The sequence below is a fragment of the Panthera onca genome, chromosome C2, assembly GCF_046562875.1.
Source record: "Panthera onca isolate mPanOnc1 chromosome C2, mPanOnc1 haplotype 2, whole genome shotgun sequence".
Classification (NCBI taxonomy): Eukaryota; Metazoa; Chordata; class Mammalia; order Carnivora; family Felidae; genus Panthera; species Panthera onca.
This window is the reverse complement of record NC_138347.1, coordinates 69,552,515-69,566,978: the sequence shown is the minus strand read 5'-3', so window position 1 is coordinate 69,566,978 and position 14,464 is coordinate 69,552,515. Positions and strand designations below refer to the sequence as shown.

The 14,464-nt window shown below is 44.5% G+C and overlaps 1 protein-coding gene and 1 pseudogene across 7 annotated transcripts in view; both read right to left on the bottom strand.

Moving 5' to 3' along the window:
* The window catches only part of KALRN (kalirin RhoGEF kinase), a 668,576-nt gene that overhangs the window by 565,257 nt on the left and 88,855 nt on the right, over nucleotides 1-14,464 (bottom strand). The window lies entirely within an intron of this gene.
* On the bottom strand, nucleotides 110-2,818 carry LOC144617363 (drebrin-like protein pseudogene; annotated as a pseudogene).

Here is a 14,464-nt window from a genome sequence, read left to right as displayed (position 1 = left end):
AGTGTCTATGGCTCTCACACCATGAACACCACCTCTCCCAGCAATAAGTGAAGCACATCTGGGCGGAGAAAGGAAGGATGGCCTTGGTGCAGCCAGCAGTGGAGGGTCCTCACTCAATGAGCTCCAGAGTAGGCAGGAAATATGCAAAGTGGCTATCTGGCCCATAGCCATGCTACCAGCGCTCAATGATCACCTCAATGCCCATGATGAGGTTCTCAGGGTTGAAGGAGATCTCAGTGTCCTTGGCTGCCTGGTAGTCATATAGGGTCTGAGCACAGAGCCTTTTTCCATTCAGCCCCATGGTCCACACGCTCAGAGCCACCATCTTAGTGCTGCAGCATTGGGGCCTCTTCCGTCTGTACCACACACAGCAGAGTGCTAGGTACTGATTCCTAATGGAGATCTACCCTGGGCCTTGATGAGGCTTGGGTCAGCCCTTTGCCGAGGTGGGTCTCTGGTTGGGTGAGCTGCTTCTGCAGGAAGGGACTCCTCAGTTCACCTGGCTGGGGGCTGGAGACAGACGTGGTGGACATGGCCTTTTCCTTCTGCTTGAAAATCCTCCATGCATGTGCTGGCTGCTTACACACAGGCTCCTGTTCCTCTCTATTCCTTGAAACTACTTCCTGCTGCTCACACTTCCCCTGGGGTCCAGCCTCACCGCCTTGTTCCTCCCGATAGCACTGCTCCTGGAGGGAGGCCTCACACAGCTCCTGCTCCCGGTGTTCCTGCTCCAGTGGCTGCCACTTCTCCTCTTCCCGCCACTTGTCCAGCCTGTGAGTCTTCTCCTTCTCCTCCTCCTCCTCCTCCTCCTCCTCCTCCTCCTCCTCCTCCTCCTCTTCCTCCACCTCTTCTTCCTCCTCTTCCTCCTCTGCTTTGGCCCAGAAGCTGTCTTTGCTGGCTCAGATATAAGACATGGTATTGATCTTCTGGTACACAGAACCCACAGGGGCCTGGGGGTCCATGTCCTGGAAATGGCAACTCTCCCCATGGAAAGCGCGGTTGGCACCTGAGGCCCTGGTTATCTTGTGTATTATGCACTCAGGCTCCATGTCCTCCTTGGCCCTCACATTGACTGTCACATGGGCCCCCTTCAGAAAGCTGGCCACAGTGCTGACATGGTTGGCACATGCTCCCGCACATCATTCACACCCTCACCTGTTCAGTTGATGAGGACAAATTTGGGCAAGCCACAGTTGGGGTCCTTCACCCTGCAGAAGGCATATATCACCTTCCCACTGTTGAGCTCCTCCACCATCTCCTCCAGGTCCCCCTCGCCAGTGCCAGCCACATGGATGTCATTGCTGTTACCCTCATAGGTAAAGACAGCCCAGTCAGTCAGGAACTCTTGGTGACCACTCACATGTAGGCCTCCTGCATCACCAGCCTGCTCTGGCTCAGGTTTGTAGCCATGGCGAGCCCCATGGTCCCCACATCACCGCCATTCTGACCTCTCTTATTTTCCATACTTCTTCCCAGACCCACTAAAATACAAATTGCACAAGAAACAATGCTAGAATCAAGCGTCCATGTCCCAGTGCTGTTCCAGGAAGACTGTGCCCTTCACCCCTGCCCTAAGCTAACAGCATTCCATTCACATGTCCATCTCATCCATCCCCTGCATCCAACCCACACCCAGAGCATCATATTTTTGCCCATTCCCTTCCCTAGATCCCAGTCCTCCCAACTGTAAAAAGTAGTAGAGGGGAGCTTTCCTGTCCTCCCTCCAACTCCAAAATTTCTGGAAAACCAAAGAGATGAAATTTTGTGTGTGAGGACTCCTTGGAGAAACTCTTCTAAGAAGTAGTCAGTACCAGCAGCCCTACTGTCAAAGTTAGGGGGCCCCAGGAGGGTCCCCAAGTGTCCCAGTTCTCATGCTTTGAGGGCGGAATAGAACAACAATCCAGAACAAGGATCTTACATTCATTTCCCCTTACCATCCACATCCTCACCATCACTCCCCACAAATCTCCATTATACCTAGCCTAAGCTACTCATACATTAGGAGCCACATCCCAACATCACTCTGTCCATTATCACTGCCCATCTCACACTCACTCAGCCTGCAGGACCAGTGGACTCAGCCTTCCCAAAGCTTTCCACAGGCGCACAGCCCAAAGGACTCCTCCCCCAATTCTTGAAGACCCATCTGCACCAATTATGTGACATATCATACTCCGCATTTTATTATTTATTTTTTGGAGGCCCCACACAGCATTTAGAACAATGTTGTGCACCTAGCAAGCACTAAATGAAGATTTGTTTTAGGGTGGATTTTTAAAAATCATTCATTGTTCAACAAAACCTGGTAACATAAGTCTCCAGGTGTCCAAGACATCCCTCCAGAAGGAGAAGGGAACTCCCCACATCTTCTGCTGCATTTGCCGACATACCTCTCCTCCCCCTCTTCTAAACACCATATTCCTGCTCTGGCCTGAAACATCCTTTCCAGTTCCAGTTACCCAGACTGTCACAGCTGCTCTACCCCAACAAACCTTTCCCTTACTCAGGATGGCTCAGGACCCCACTCCTCAACCTCTGACATCACTAAACCATCTTCTGAATTTCCTGTGGAGCACAAACAAGGTGGAATTTGTTAAAGCAGATTCAACAAGCCCTGTATAACAAACACTCTGGGATGTGCACATCCGTGACCATCTTTTGTCAGGTCACACCTTGCATCAGCAACCTGTGTCCTGGCTTAGGACTCTAGGACCTCTTAGTTGCCTCGAACCTCCACTCAGAATTTCTGAACATGCAACAGCCACTAGGCTTTCTGGCAAGAAACTGATATTGTCTCTCCCTGTGAGGAGACTCTAAAGACTGCTGCATTCTACCCTCCTCTCAGAGGTAAAGCAGACACCAGGGCCACCTCATTTGTCCTTCCAGGTTCCCTGACAGTAGGCCTAGAATCATAGTAAGAGGGCAGGCTTTGCTACCAATCAAGCCAGGGTTCAAATCCTTGGACAACTTGGTGTGTACCCAGTTCAATCAGCATCCACTGAGTGCATACACTTGTTCCAAGGGATCAGGGGCTCTTACAGAATTAGTCCTTAGACCACCACTATCAGCAGCAGCAGCAGCAATGCCTGGAAACTTGTTAGAAACGCACATTCTTGGGTCAACCTCAGACCTGCTGAATCAGAAACTCTGAGAATGGGGCCAGCAACTTGTGTTTTAACAAACTCTCCAACTCATTCTGCAACACACTCAAATTTGATCTAGATCCTGGGGATACACAAAAATGAAAAATCTATGATCTAGACCAGCAGTTCTCATCCCTGGCTGCACATGAAAATCACCTGGAGAGCTTTTAAAATAATACCAAAGCCTGGCCCCACCCTAAACCAATTCCATTAGAATCGCTGTGAGTGGAAAAATAATCATAATGCAACATGCAGAACACGAAGACTGAACAAGAGTGCAATGAGAAGGGAGAAGGCAGTGAGGAGATCATAGGAAGAGGCTTCACTATATGTAGCTCTGTTTCCTCATCTGTACTTGGGGATCATAATGTCCATCTTACCTGAGATGATGTATATAAATGCCTGGTACACAGTAGATGATCCATCTGCATCAGCCCTACCCCCTACCCCAGAATAGACCCCTTGCTGACTCTGAGCTCAGCAACTGGATAGATGTATTTAGAATGTCCCCGACATCAGTTCACCATCGAGGACCCCACCCACGAAAGAAAAACCTGGTTGTTGACAGCTTTGGGCGAGAGTTCTCTCCAGCAGCCATCTCAACTTCCCCCATGTCTTCGGTCACTGTTTTGAAAAACAGCCTGAGTCACTGGGAACCAGACTGTCTGGTCATAGCCCAGACCCCGGCTCTAACAGCCACAACTCTTTCAAAGAACAGCTCTTTAAGACAGCTTGACAAAGGCCACTTGAATTACGTAAGGAACACATTGACCTATTCCCACTTCTCTCAAGCTTTTTTTGCCTGTGGTTCTATGCAGGTCCACTGGCTTGGGGTGAGCTTTGTCCACATCAGGTGGTCCTCTCTGACACAGATCCTCTCATTCAGTCTCCCTCTCCAGCAACATCTGAATTCGGATTTATAGGGGACTTGACAGTAGCCCCAAATTAGTCCACTCCTCCCTCCCCACAAGGCACAGGAGTGTGTCTGCAGTCACAGAGAGTGCCCTGGCCTTGTATGATGCTGCAGACCCATAAGCAACCCCCGACCCAAACTGAACAGAAAAATGGGGACTTCCTTGTAGTTGCCCCCCTGGGCTCTATGCTTATCCCAGTAGATGCTGAAAACATTTTTGGTCTCTTCTTGAGTGTAACCTTCACTGTCATTTTTAAATAAACAATAAGTAAATTGCATCATTACTTCACAGGCAAACCTTGCTTTTTTTTTTTTTTAATACTAAAACCACTATCACTCAGCTTGCCCAGATTTGGTTTCCTATTCCTCTAGATTTCCCCAAATGAAGCTGGGCTGTTTCCAAAAATCAAAGTAACATTCAAAAACAAGGTTTTGCCACTGTTATGGATAATTTAGAAAAAAAGAAATCTGCACCACCACATTGCAAAACAGTTCCCAGAATGCAGAACCCAAAGGATTTGGTCATAGGTGGAATCAGTGGCCTTAGTCCCCACTGGGGGCCTGCTTTGAAGTGAGTACCGCTTCAGCTGGGAGTGGGCAGGGAAGTGTCAGTATGCCATCATCTAGGAGGGGCTTCAGAAAGCAAACTCTCACACCAAATAAGGGAGTGGCAGAGGCAACACAGAGAAAAGAAGGCACAAAACTTCAGAGAAAAGGGCTTAGACACCCCAAGAGCAGGAATCAGGACTATTCTCCAAAGAGGGGGGTGCTGCCAGGGAAAAAACAGTGTCTTCAGAGGCCAAGGCCTGGCCTAGTTTCCTGCCCCTGACCCACAGAACCCCCACAGAAGAATCTGGAACATGAGACAGGAAGAAAAATCCCTGCAGAAACAGTCATGAAGGAACAGGAAACATAAAGGTGCCATGCAGCTTTTCTCCAGTTCCCTGAGCAATAATACTAGGGCCTGATTCCTTCCCAGACACTGCCAAGTCACCCTCTCCTGGCCCCATCACCCCTCCTCTTCCTTCCCCAGGTCCTGCCACGTGCAGAATAAGACCTCTGCCCAGCCTGGCCTGGGGAGAATGAGAGATTTTCTCCTTGGCTCTGCATTTTCATTCAGCCTTAAAAAGCTCAGGCTGGGCAAGAAGCCCATAAGCATGTCGTGCTACACCTCAGTGCTCACCTCCCCAGCGCTGGCAGGTCTCTCCTCCCTGGCTTCATCTTCCTCACACCAGTACTGTCACTGGCTCAGGTGCCAGACCCCAGGCCCTGGAAGCACTGACGGAGCTGCCCTCACGATCCTTAGGAAAACGTGGCCAAACCCAGAACATTACCAATGCTCAGCTTTGCTCATCAAGGCATGCCAGGCTAGGAATCCAATGGAGCAGAGGGAAGCAGGAGGGACAGGGACAGAGTGGTGTCATTCAGCAGCACTTAGTCACCTGCACTAATGGTAGAAAGATACTGGGTGATCAAAATGATGGATAATCAATAATCCAGAATAATTGGTAGGAGACAACATGATTGTTCACAGCTGAGTTATGAAAGATCTATTTGTTCAAAAATGAATCTGCCTTTCCTGAACACAAAGACTAGGATAGACAGAAAACAGCCACGTGAAAAGAGAAAGTCAGTTCAGGACTTAAAGTTGACCATATAATACATGTACAGAAATAACTGAGAGTTAGCTGTATGAGGAAGACACACAGGAAGTTAAAGCTCTAGAACCTAAGACATCTAGTGCCCCATTTTATATATAAGAAAACTAAGGCCCAGGGAAGTGAAGGGACTGCCTCTGTCACACAGCCATTTGGTAGAATAGCCAGAACTAGACTGGATTGTCTGAGTAGAGCACTGTTCACCTAGCTACATTGGTCCAAAGTCTTTACTGTGAAAAGAACATCATCCTGAACCCCTGATGCTGACCTGTGTGTCGCCTGGAGGACCCCCAGGCCTCATGGCAATAGCTGCTTCTGTAATCACCGCATTTCCCTATACACAAGTCACCCTCGTGTGCAACTGACTGCCTTGGGCTGAGTACCAAAATGATTCATAAATCACTGCCCAATTGTCTGAAGTCACAACATGGTCTTTAATGGCAGCATTTCATATGATTAAAATCAGTAGCTGCTATCAACTTCATCAAGTTCAAGTATAATAATCATCTTGGTATTTGGGTGACGCTTTTGATTTTTGATTTTTTTCTAAAACTCTTTAACATGTTGTACCTAACATGATTTCACCAAACTCTGTGGGTTATAGGTGAAGGAGGCATTGAGATGCCTCTTTCATAGACTTCTCTAGTGATCCTACCCATAAGTAAACAGCTGGCAGGAGGGGTAGAGAGACTATAGCAGAAGCCTCCTGACTCCCAGACCTGAACTCTTTCCAGAGCAAGTTGAGAACAGGAGTAAGAAGCTAAACTTCACCAGAAGCTTCAGAGGCAAGAGCCATAAGGACACTGATAACCTGCCAATAAATAAAGATACAGAGGTCTGGGGCAAACTACTCAGTGTCATACTTTAGTAACAGCTCCTTTTTCTTTCTCCCTTTTCTTTTTCTTTTATTAAAGTATAACTTGAACACAGCAAAGTGTACAAATCTTAAGAGCTGGGTAAATCTTTGCATATGTATGCACTGATGTCACCACCATCCAGACAATAATTTACAACATTTACAACTACCCAAATGTTCCCTCACTCCCCCTTCCAATCAAGACTAATCTTTATCTGACCTCTACCCCACACAACAGGTTTGCTTGTTCTTAAACTTAATATAAATGAGTAGAGTATGTATACTTTTATATCTGGCTTGTTTGCTGAACATTCTGTTTGTAAGATTCCTTCATGCTGTTAGTATGCCAATAGAGTGTTCTTTCTGGTTGCTGTATAACATTCTGTTGCATCAATACACAACAATGTATTTAGCCATTCTACTGCATATAGAAACATTATGGTTGTTTACAGTTTGGGGCTGTTATGAATAAAGCTGATAATGAATATTCTTGTACATATTATAATGAAGAGAAACCCTCATACCTGTTGAGCATATCCAGGCACAGAATTGTAGGGTCATGGGGAGATACATAATAGATACCACCTAAATTTTTTCCCAGTTACTGCACCAATATATAGTCTACCAGCAAAGAGAGTTCCAGGAGCTCCACATCCTCACCAACACTTGGTATTATCGGTAAAGACTTTTCTTTAAAGTCTCACTGGGAAACCAGGTATCCCAGGTAGATTTCCTGACTTTACTCTTCAAGCAGTTTTTTTGAATATTCAAACAATTTTACTTCTTGAACAGAGTAAACCACCTAACCCTTGCCAGACCATACTGAGATGTACAGAGAGATGTCTGCCCCCATATTAAATATCTAGGAATTTCACTGTCTCCTCCTTCCTGGGTAGACATCACTAACATACCAGCAAGTCATAGCACCTCCCTTTAGTTTCTGTTCTAAGAAATATTGAAGATGGCTCAATCAGGAACTTTAATTTGCACAGTCATAAGTCAATAAGTTCTGGTCTCAGTGTGCATGGGCTTCTTTGCTGCTATAAGGCTATTTCTATCTTCTGAATGGTGAAAGTTGCCCCATAAATAAATGAGTTATTATTCATTTCATTCGTTTTATGTAGCTTGGCAAATGTTACTCAAACAATCAACACATACTTACAAAGCACATATTTTATGTCACTGAGCTAGACATTCTGGAAGTCACAAAGAAAACCAACAAGGCTTCCTTTGATGGGACAGCGCTCTAGAGTAAATCACATGGAATGGTGTCACCTGCCTTCTTCCCCTCACTTTATGCAGCCAATCTCTTTCACAGATAAATGAGGTTAAAACAAACATCAGTAATGGCCTTGGCCCTGCAGGGGAAAACAAGTCTTAAGGGAACGAAAATGAAGAGGGAAATAGTCCTGCCCATAGGGCCATGGTGATAGAGTAAATGGGTGATTGAAGGTGATGACTGCAATGTCTACTTTTCTCTTGGGACTAGGTCAAGTTATACCTTATCCCTTCCTCCCCTGACCTCAGCCCACCACCACTTTCCGAGAAGGAAGGCTACTCCAGCTTTCCTTCTGCTGCTTCTCCAGCTACTTTCTCTTGATGCCATTACCCAAATGATTGAAGCAGAGCATGCTACCCATGCCACACTTTACCACCAGGTATAGTGGCCAAGACAAGACATATTCCCTAACAGTACAGAATATGCCAAACCTAAAAAATGTATCTGTGGTGATCACTAAATCTAAGAAGGAGTAGCTATGGACTGGCATGTGCAGGCAGAGTGGATGAGTTTTCAGCTGGTCCTTAGAGCAGGTAAGACTTCAGGCAGAACAGTGGAACAGTGATGGAGAGTGTTTTGACCTCTAAGAGAACAAAGGACATGAGCAGGAAGAAACACGGGACCTTTAGAATCTATAAACAGGGCCAGCCTATCTAAGTGGCTTTCCACACCACTATGATGCTGGGACATGATTCAGCTATTGCTCCTGAGTATGGCTTGGCTCTCTCACTCAAACAAAAGCTGTCTGAGTGACAGAGACTTTAGGGACTTTCTTAGAAACACTCTCACATAAGCAGACAGATAAGGCTGTGCACAATTTTGCTCATCAGCATTCTACAGCCCTCAATTTCTCAATTCATAGTTTCTGGCTTGGCTCTCTAGATGTCAAGTGCAAGTGACCAAGAACACCTTCATGGCTTTTCTGGATTGGAAAGCTGATGCTGTTGCTGTGTAGAGGTGTAACCATGTTGACAGGGCAGCTAGCATTGGGGAGTAGGGTAAGGGACAAGGAACAGGCACAGGAGGGTCAGGCCCATGAGGTGACTCTAGACCCCAGAACCCTTCAGGGCCAGTTGAAGAGGGCAGAGACAGCATCTGAGTAGGGGCACAATACCAGGGTTCTTCATTCATAATGTTCCCCTCTGTCAAGCTGTTTATCCAGGTATCTTTTGGGGACCCAAATCAATATTTGTCAGGAATCTATAGACTTATTCAATTCCTGAGGGACCAATGACATCTTATCACTTGGTTTAAATTTTCATTTATTTTTCCTTATATTGTCAACTCATAAGGAATACCTTTCTTCTGGATGGAGCAAAAGTAAAACTACCACTTTTAAATGGCCAATCAGAAAAACAGGATTGGGCTGAGACTTCCATTCTCAGCCCAAAAGTTCATTTCACCACAGGCTTCTGTCCTCAATAGTGTCTGATAACTAAATAACCTTTGTAAGAAATACATCTTTTTCAGAGACAAATATCTTTTTTAAAAAATCTATTTTCTTAAATGTTTATGTCTTTATTTTAACAGGGAGAGAGAGAGGGAGAGAGAGCAGGGGAGGGGCAGAGAGAAAGGGAGACAGAGAATCCCAAGCAGGCTCCACACTGTCAGCACAGAGCCTGATGCAGGGCTCAAACTCACCATCTATGAGATCATGACTTGAGCTGAAATCAAGAGTCGGACGCTTAACAGACTGAGCCACCCAGGCAACCCCAAGACAAACATCTTTTAACATACAAAAAGTAGGGGCACCTGGGTGGCTCTAGTCAGTTAAGCTCCGACTTTGGCTCAGGTCATGATCTCACAGTTTTTGAGTTTGAGCCCCGCATCAGGCTCTGTGCTGACAGCTCAGAGCCTGGAGCCTGTTTCGGATTCTGTGCCTCCCTCTCTCTCTGCTCTTCTCCCACTCATGCTCTGTTTCTGTCTCCTTCAAAAATAAATAAACATTTTTTTAAAAAATTTAAAAAAAAAACATAAAGTAACTAGTGGAAAGAGGGGCAAGGAGTAGTCATCAGTTAAACAAATGTAACATTAGTTGAAAGCATGTATGTGTCAACATTCCAGTCTTGTGGTTTTCTCTTTTCATTAATTGATTTTATTCCACTGATCATTTTGACTATAGGTATAATGAAAAACTTGACAAAAGTCAGAATGAGACACATCAATAAGCACTTCTTGATGGCATGGAGTTGGCCTTAGTCATTGCTGTTTTCCTAGCACTTACCATAGACCTGCACATACAGAAAAATACTTAAATATTAATGGACAGAATACATGAGTGATGAAAAGAATTGAGTAATTTAAAACATTGTATACATCAAAGGCATAAATTCTTTTTTAAAGTTTTTATTTAAATTCCAGTTAGTTAACATACAGTGTAATATCAGTTTCAGGGGTACAATATAGTGACTCAACACTTCCATACAACACCCAGCGCTCATCACAACAAGTGCACTCGTTAATCCCCATCACCTATTTAACCATCCTCCTACTCACCTCCTCTCTGGTAACCATCAGTTTATTCTCTATAGTTAGCAGTCTGTTTCTTGGGTTGCCTCTCTCTCTTTTTCTTCCCCTTTGCTTGTTTATTTTGTTTCTTAAATTCCACATATTAGTGAAATCATATGGTATTTGTCTTTCTCTGACTGACTTATTTCAACTTAGCATAATAGTCTCTAGCTCCATCCGTGTCATTGCAAATGGCAAGATTTCATCCTTTTGATGAGTGAGTAATATTCCATTGTGTATATATACCACATCTTCTTTATCTATTTATCAGTCAGTAGATACTTGGACTGTTTCCATAGTTTGGCTATTGTAGATAATGCTGCTATAAATATCAGGGTGCATGTGTCCCTTTGAACTAGTATTTTTGTATCCTTTGGGTAAATACCTAGTAATGCAATTGCTGGACCATAGGGTAGTTCTATTTTTAACTTTTTGAGGAACCACCATACTGTTTTCCAGAGTAGCTGCACCAGTTTGCATTCCCACCAATAGTGCACGAGCGTTCCCCTTTCTCCACATCCTCACCCACAGGCATAAATTCTTTAGGGACACAAAATAATGTAGAATAAGAATAATAAGTGAAGAATAAGAGAAAGAAAACAAAATTAAGGACACAAGGATGAATCAAAAACTATAAAGCATCATCAAATAGACTGTGTGGTAATAATAACTGCTGTCCTCAATTACCTGAATGACTTCAAGTAAAAATGAAATTACATAGCTCTGTATTACTCTAGAGGGCTGAACTAAGATCAACATGCCTAAATTAGACAAAGTCAGATTTCAATTACATAAAATAATTTACTAACAATTAGATCTGTCCAATAATAAAATGAGTCATCTTGTGGAGTCATGAGCACCTTGTCACAGAAGATATGGATCATCATCAGTCAGAGATTGTCCAAAGGTAATTTCTGCTTCAAGTGGAAGTTAGACTCAATGGACTCTAAGATCTCATCAATAACTAAGATTCTATTAGTCTAGAACTTATGATCACAAGTAAATAGAGTCAAGCGAAGTAGACTTCCTGGAAGATGAAATTAGGAAGGAGGTGACACAGAATGGCAAGTTAGTCTAATTACTACGATGAATATTGGAGTGTAAGACCCAAAAACCTCACTAAGGGGAAGAGGATACGAAAAATCACCCAGAATAATTGTGTCAGGAATGCTTTAGGATCCATGCATATTATTCTCAGAACCATCTGTTTAGAGTAAATTGAGACCTTCCTATATTGGCAAATAATCCTAAACTAGATCAAACTGCAATGTGAAAATCTTACCAGATATTTAACAAGCTGATGCAATGTGGAGAGGCCATAGAGTTTGAAATTAAAGGAAGCCAACAACAAGGCAAGTCTATCCCACAAATCTGTAACCAATTTGAAACTTGTGAATGATGGTCTCTGAGCTGCTGCCATAAAAGCACCCATCCTGGCAACCTTGGACTTTGTCATTATCGAACCAGGGGTCATTATTTTATGAATCCTATATTGTAGCTAAGCCAGATAGACAACAGCACCTTCTTTCATTCTGCTTGGATAATGGCCAAATACAAGTCACTTTACTATGACTTAAAGAGTATTGTGCCCATCTGTTCACAATCGATGGGAATAATTGAGGGGTGAAATGTGCCAGGCGCTCTTGGACAATCCTGTGGAAGTGGGTCAGGGGCGTTCTTGGCCATTTGCCATGTGACAACACTTCCTTCATCTGTGAACATATGGACTTGATGAAACTGTCACTTGGAGAGCATGGTACAGCAGGGCCTGGGCCATTCCATTTCCATGAGTAACTTTCCCAAAGTTATAGCGAGGGAATATCCTTTACATTCTGTGTTACATCATGAGAAATTCTTGCAAGCATTTAACTTTGTGTTATGTCTCTTAGGAGAATCTGGCTTTGGTGCCCTCAAATTAGAAAGGGGAAGTTGTGACTGGATGTCATTCCTGTCCACTATCTTCAGTTTAAAGCAGGGAGGTAAATCACCACAAAGAAGAAGAGTGGCCAGTTGTTGTCATGAGACCACAGACAAACCTCCATTGTCTGCTTCTCCTAAGATGGAACAGTGGTGGGAAGTGGAAAGGGCTCTCAAGCATTTGCTCAGATATTTGAAACAGTCCAATGGTTGAGTGAGAAAAGACTCATAAACAGGGGCTGAAAAAAGTTTGAGTAATACTGGATTATTTTTAAACATAATTTTGAATAAAAAATAAGGGTACCTTGCTGAAAAATCCTTCTGATGTCTGTCTTTTCAAGTGGAGAAATTTTCACTTATGATTTATTTAAAAGGAGAGAACATAATCATTTGAGGCCCGGCAAAAGTAAGGCAGTTTCTCTTAACTCTCAGCCACAAACTCCCTCTTTTATTCAATGTTTCTATAGTGAACATGAAAGCAAGCCATGAAGGCAGAAGAGATGTTGCTAAAGGGTGTGCCAGAGTCAACAGGGAGCACTGGCAGATGAGATGTGATGTTTCTTGGTACAAGCTGGTGGGTTATCTCCTTTTTCTCCACACCTATGCTACATAGTCAGGGCCCAAACCAAGATGGGGCCACTGACTCACGGAGCCACCATTGCTTCAAGTATAAATACTTGATCAGCACAGCCTGGTCCTAATCAAACAGAGGGGCTGATGGCCTAACTGCAGGTCATCCAGATTCTTGACATCTCTTTTCCCCTCCTAAGTATTTCTCTGCTCACAGGGGAATCAAGGACAAGGTGTGGAAGAAATCCATTCCAAAGCATTTTTCTATTTGTGAGTAGTATGTTGAAAGCATTTCTAGGAAAAGAGGATTATGTTGTAAGTTAAAAAGAGATGTTTGTGTTTCCTCTGATTTCAATTATTCAGACCCTCAGTGCCCTCGACTCCCCCCAGCTTCCCTTGCGTGCCCAGGAATAATGAAGAGTGGGTCTGAACGCTGATGCCTATCAGCATTCCCAGGAAGACAGCATACAACCCTCTGCCATCATAATCATGGCTTCTCCTCCTTCGCATCACAGCTCAAGGTCACCTGCTCCTGGAATCCATGCTTACTCACCACACTGGCTCTAACCTTGTGCCTCCCTCTTCACAATATTAGCATCTTTGAGTCATGCCATGCATATTTGTCTATTCTCACGACTAGGAACTGACAACATGAAATAACAGAACAAAGCAAGAGGCACTGAATTCAAGGCGTGGCTTCTTCTTGCTAGCTGGGCAACCTTAGGCAAAATTTCTTCACTTGCTTGAGTTTCAGTTACCTCATCCAGACAAGGATAATAATCATTGTCCCACCTATCTCAGAAGGCTGTTGTGGATTTCAAATCAGATAACACATGTGAAAACTTTTTATAAATTGTAAAGTAGCTGTTTCTGTTGTTGGTGGTGCAAAGACTTTGTTTCTTATACTCCAGCATCTGAAATAGGGTTGTGCCCCCTCTGCAGGCTCAGCACAGATTCGGCTTAACTGCCACTGAATGCCTTCCTTGTCCCTAGAGTGCTAACTAGAGATCCTCTCCCCAGCTTTACCGTGTATGCCCACTGGGAAGGATCCTACAGCCTGGCCTCATGTATTCCCAGACATGAGACAGGATAGTGGATCCACCCCTCAGAGCCTGCTCAAGGACACAATAGCAGTAACAAAGTGGTGGCAAGCCTCCTCCAGCAGCATAGGCCACACTGAGACATCCAGTCCCACTTCCCAGGAGGTAAGTCGTCCCCATGACACCAGGAATTTTCCCTCCTTCTCCTTAGCACCACCACCTGCAGAACGTCCACTACAACCACTGCAACCAAACTCCCTGGCACCACTCACCTCACCATTTGGCAAGCTTAACGGCCCATAATCTCTCATTGGCACTTGTTTTCAGAGTCATAACTAAAATCTCTGATCGCCCAACAGGAAACAGCTGGGAGTCCAAAGAGAGAAGGCTGCTATGTGACATCTAAAGCCACTAATGGCCCATCTTCCCCACAGCAGTGAGCTGACAGTGTCTGGTCTTTTTCCCTGCATGTCTGCTACCAGGTCTGCCTGTGACTGGAAGCACTTACGGTGATACCAACTCGCTCTGCGCCTTCAATAGCTGACACCTATAAACATCTCCTTTGTTTTACAACAAACAC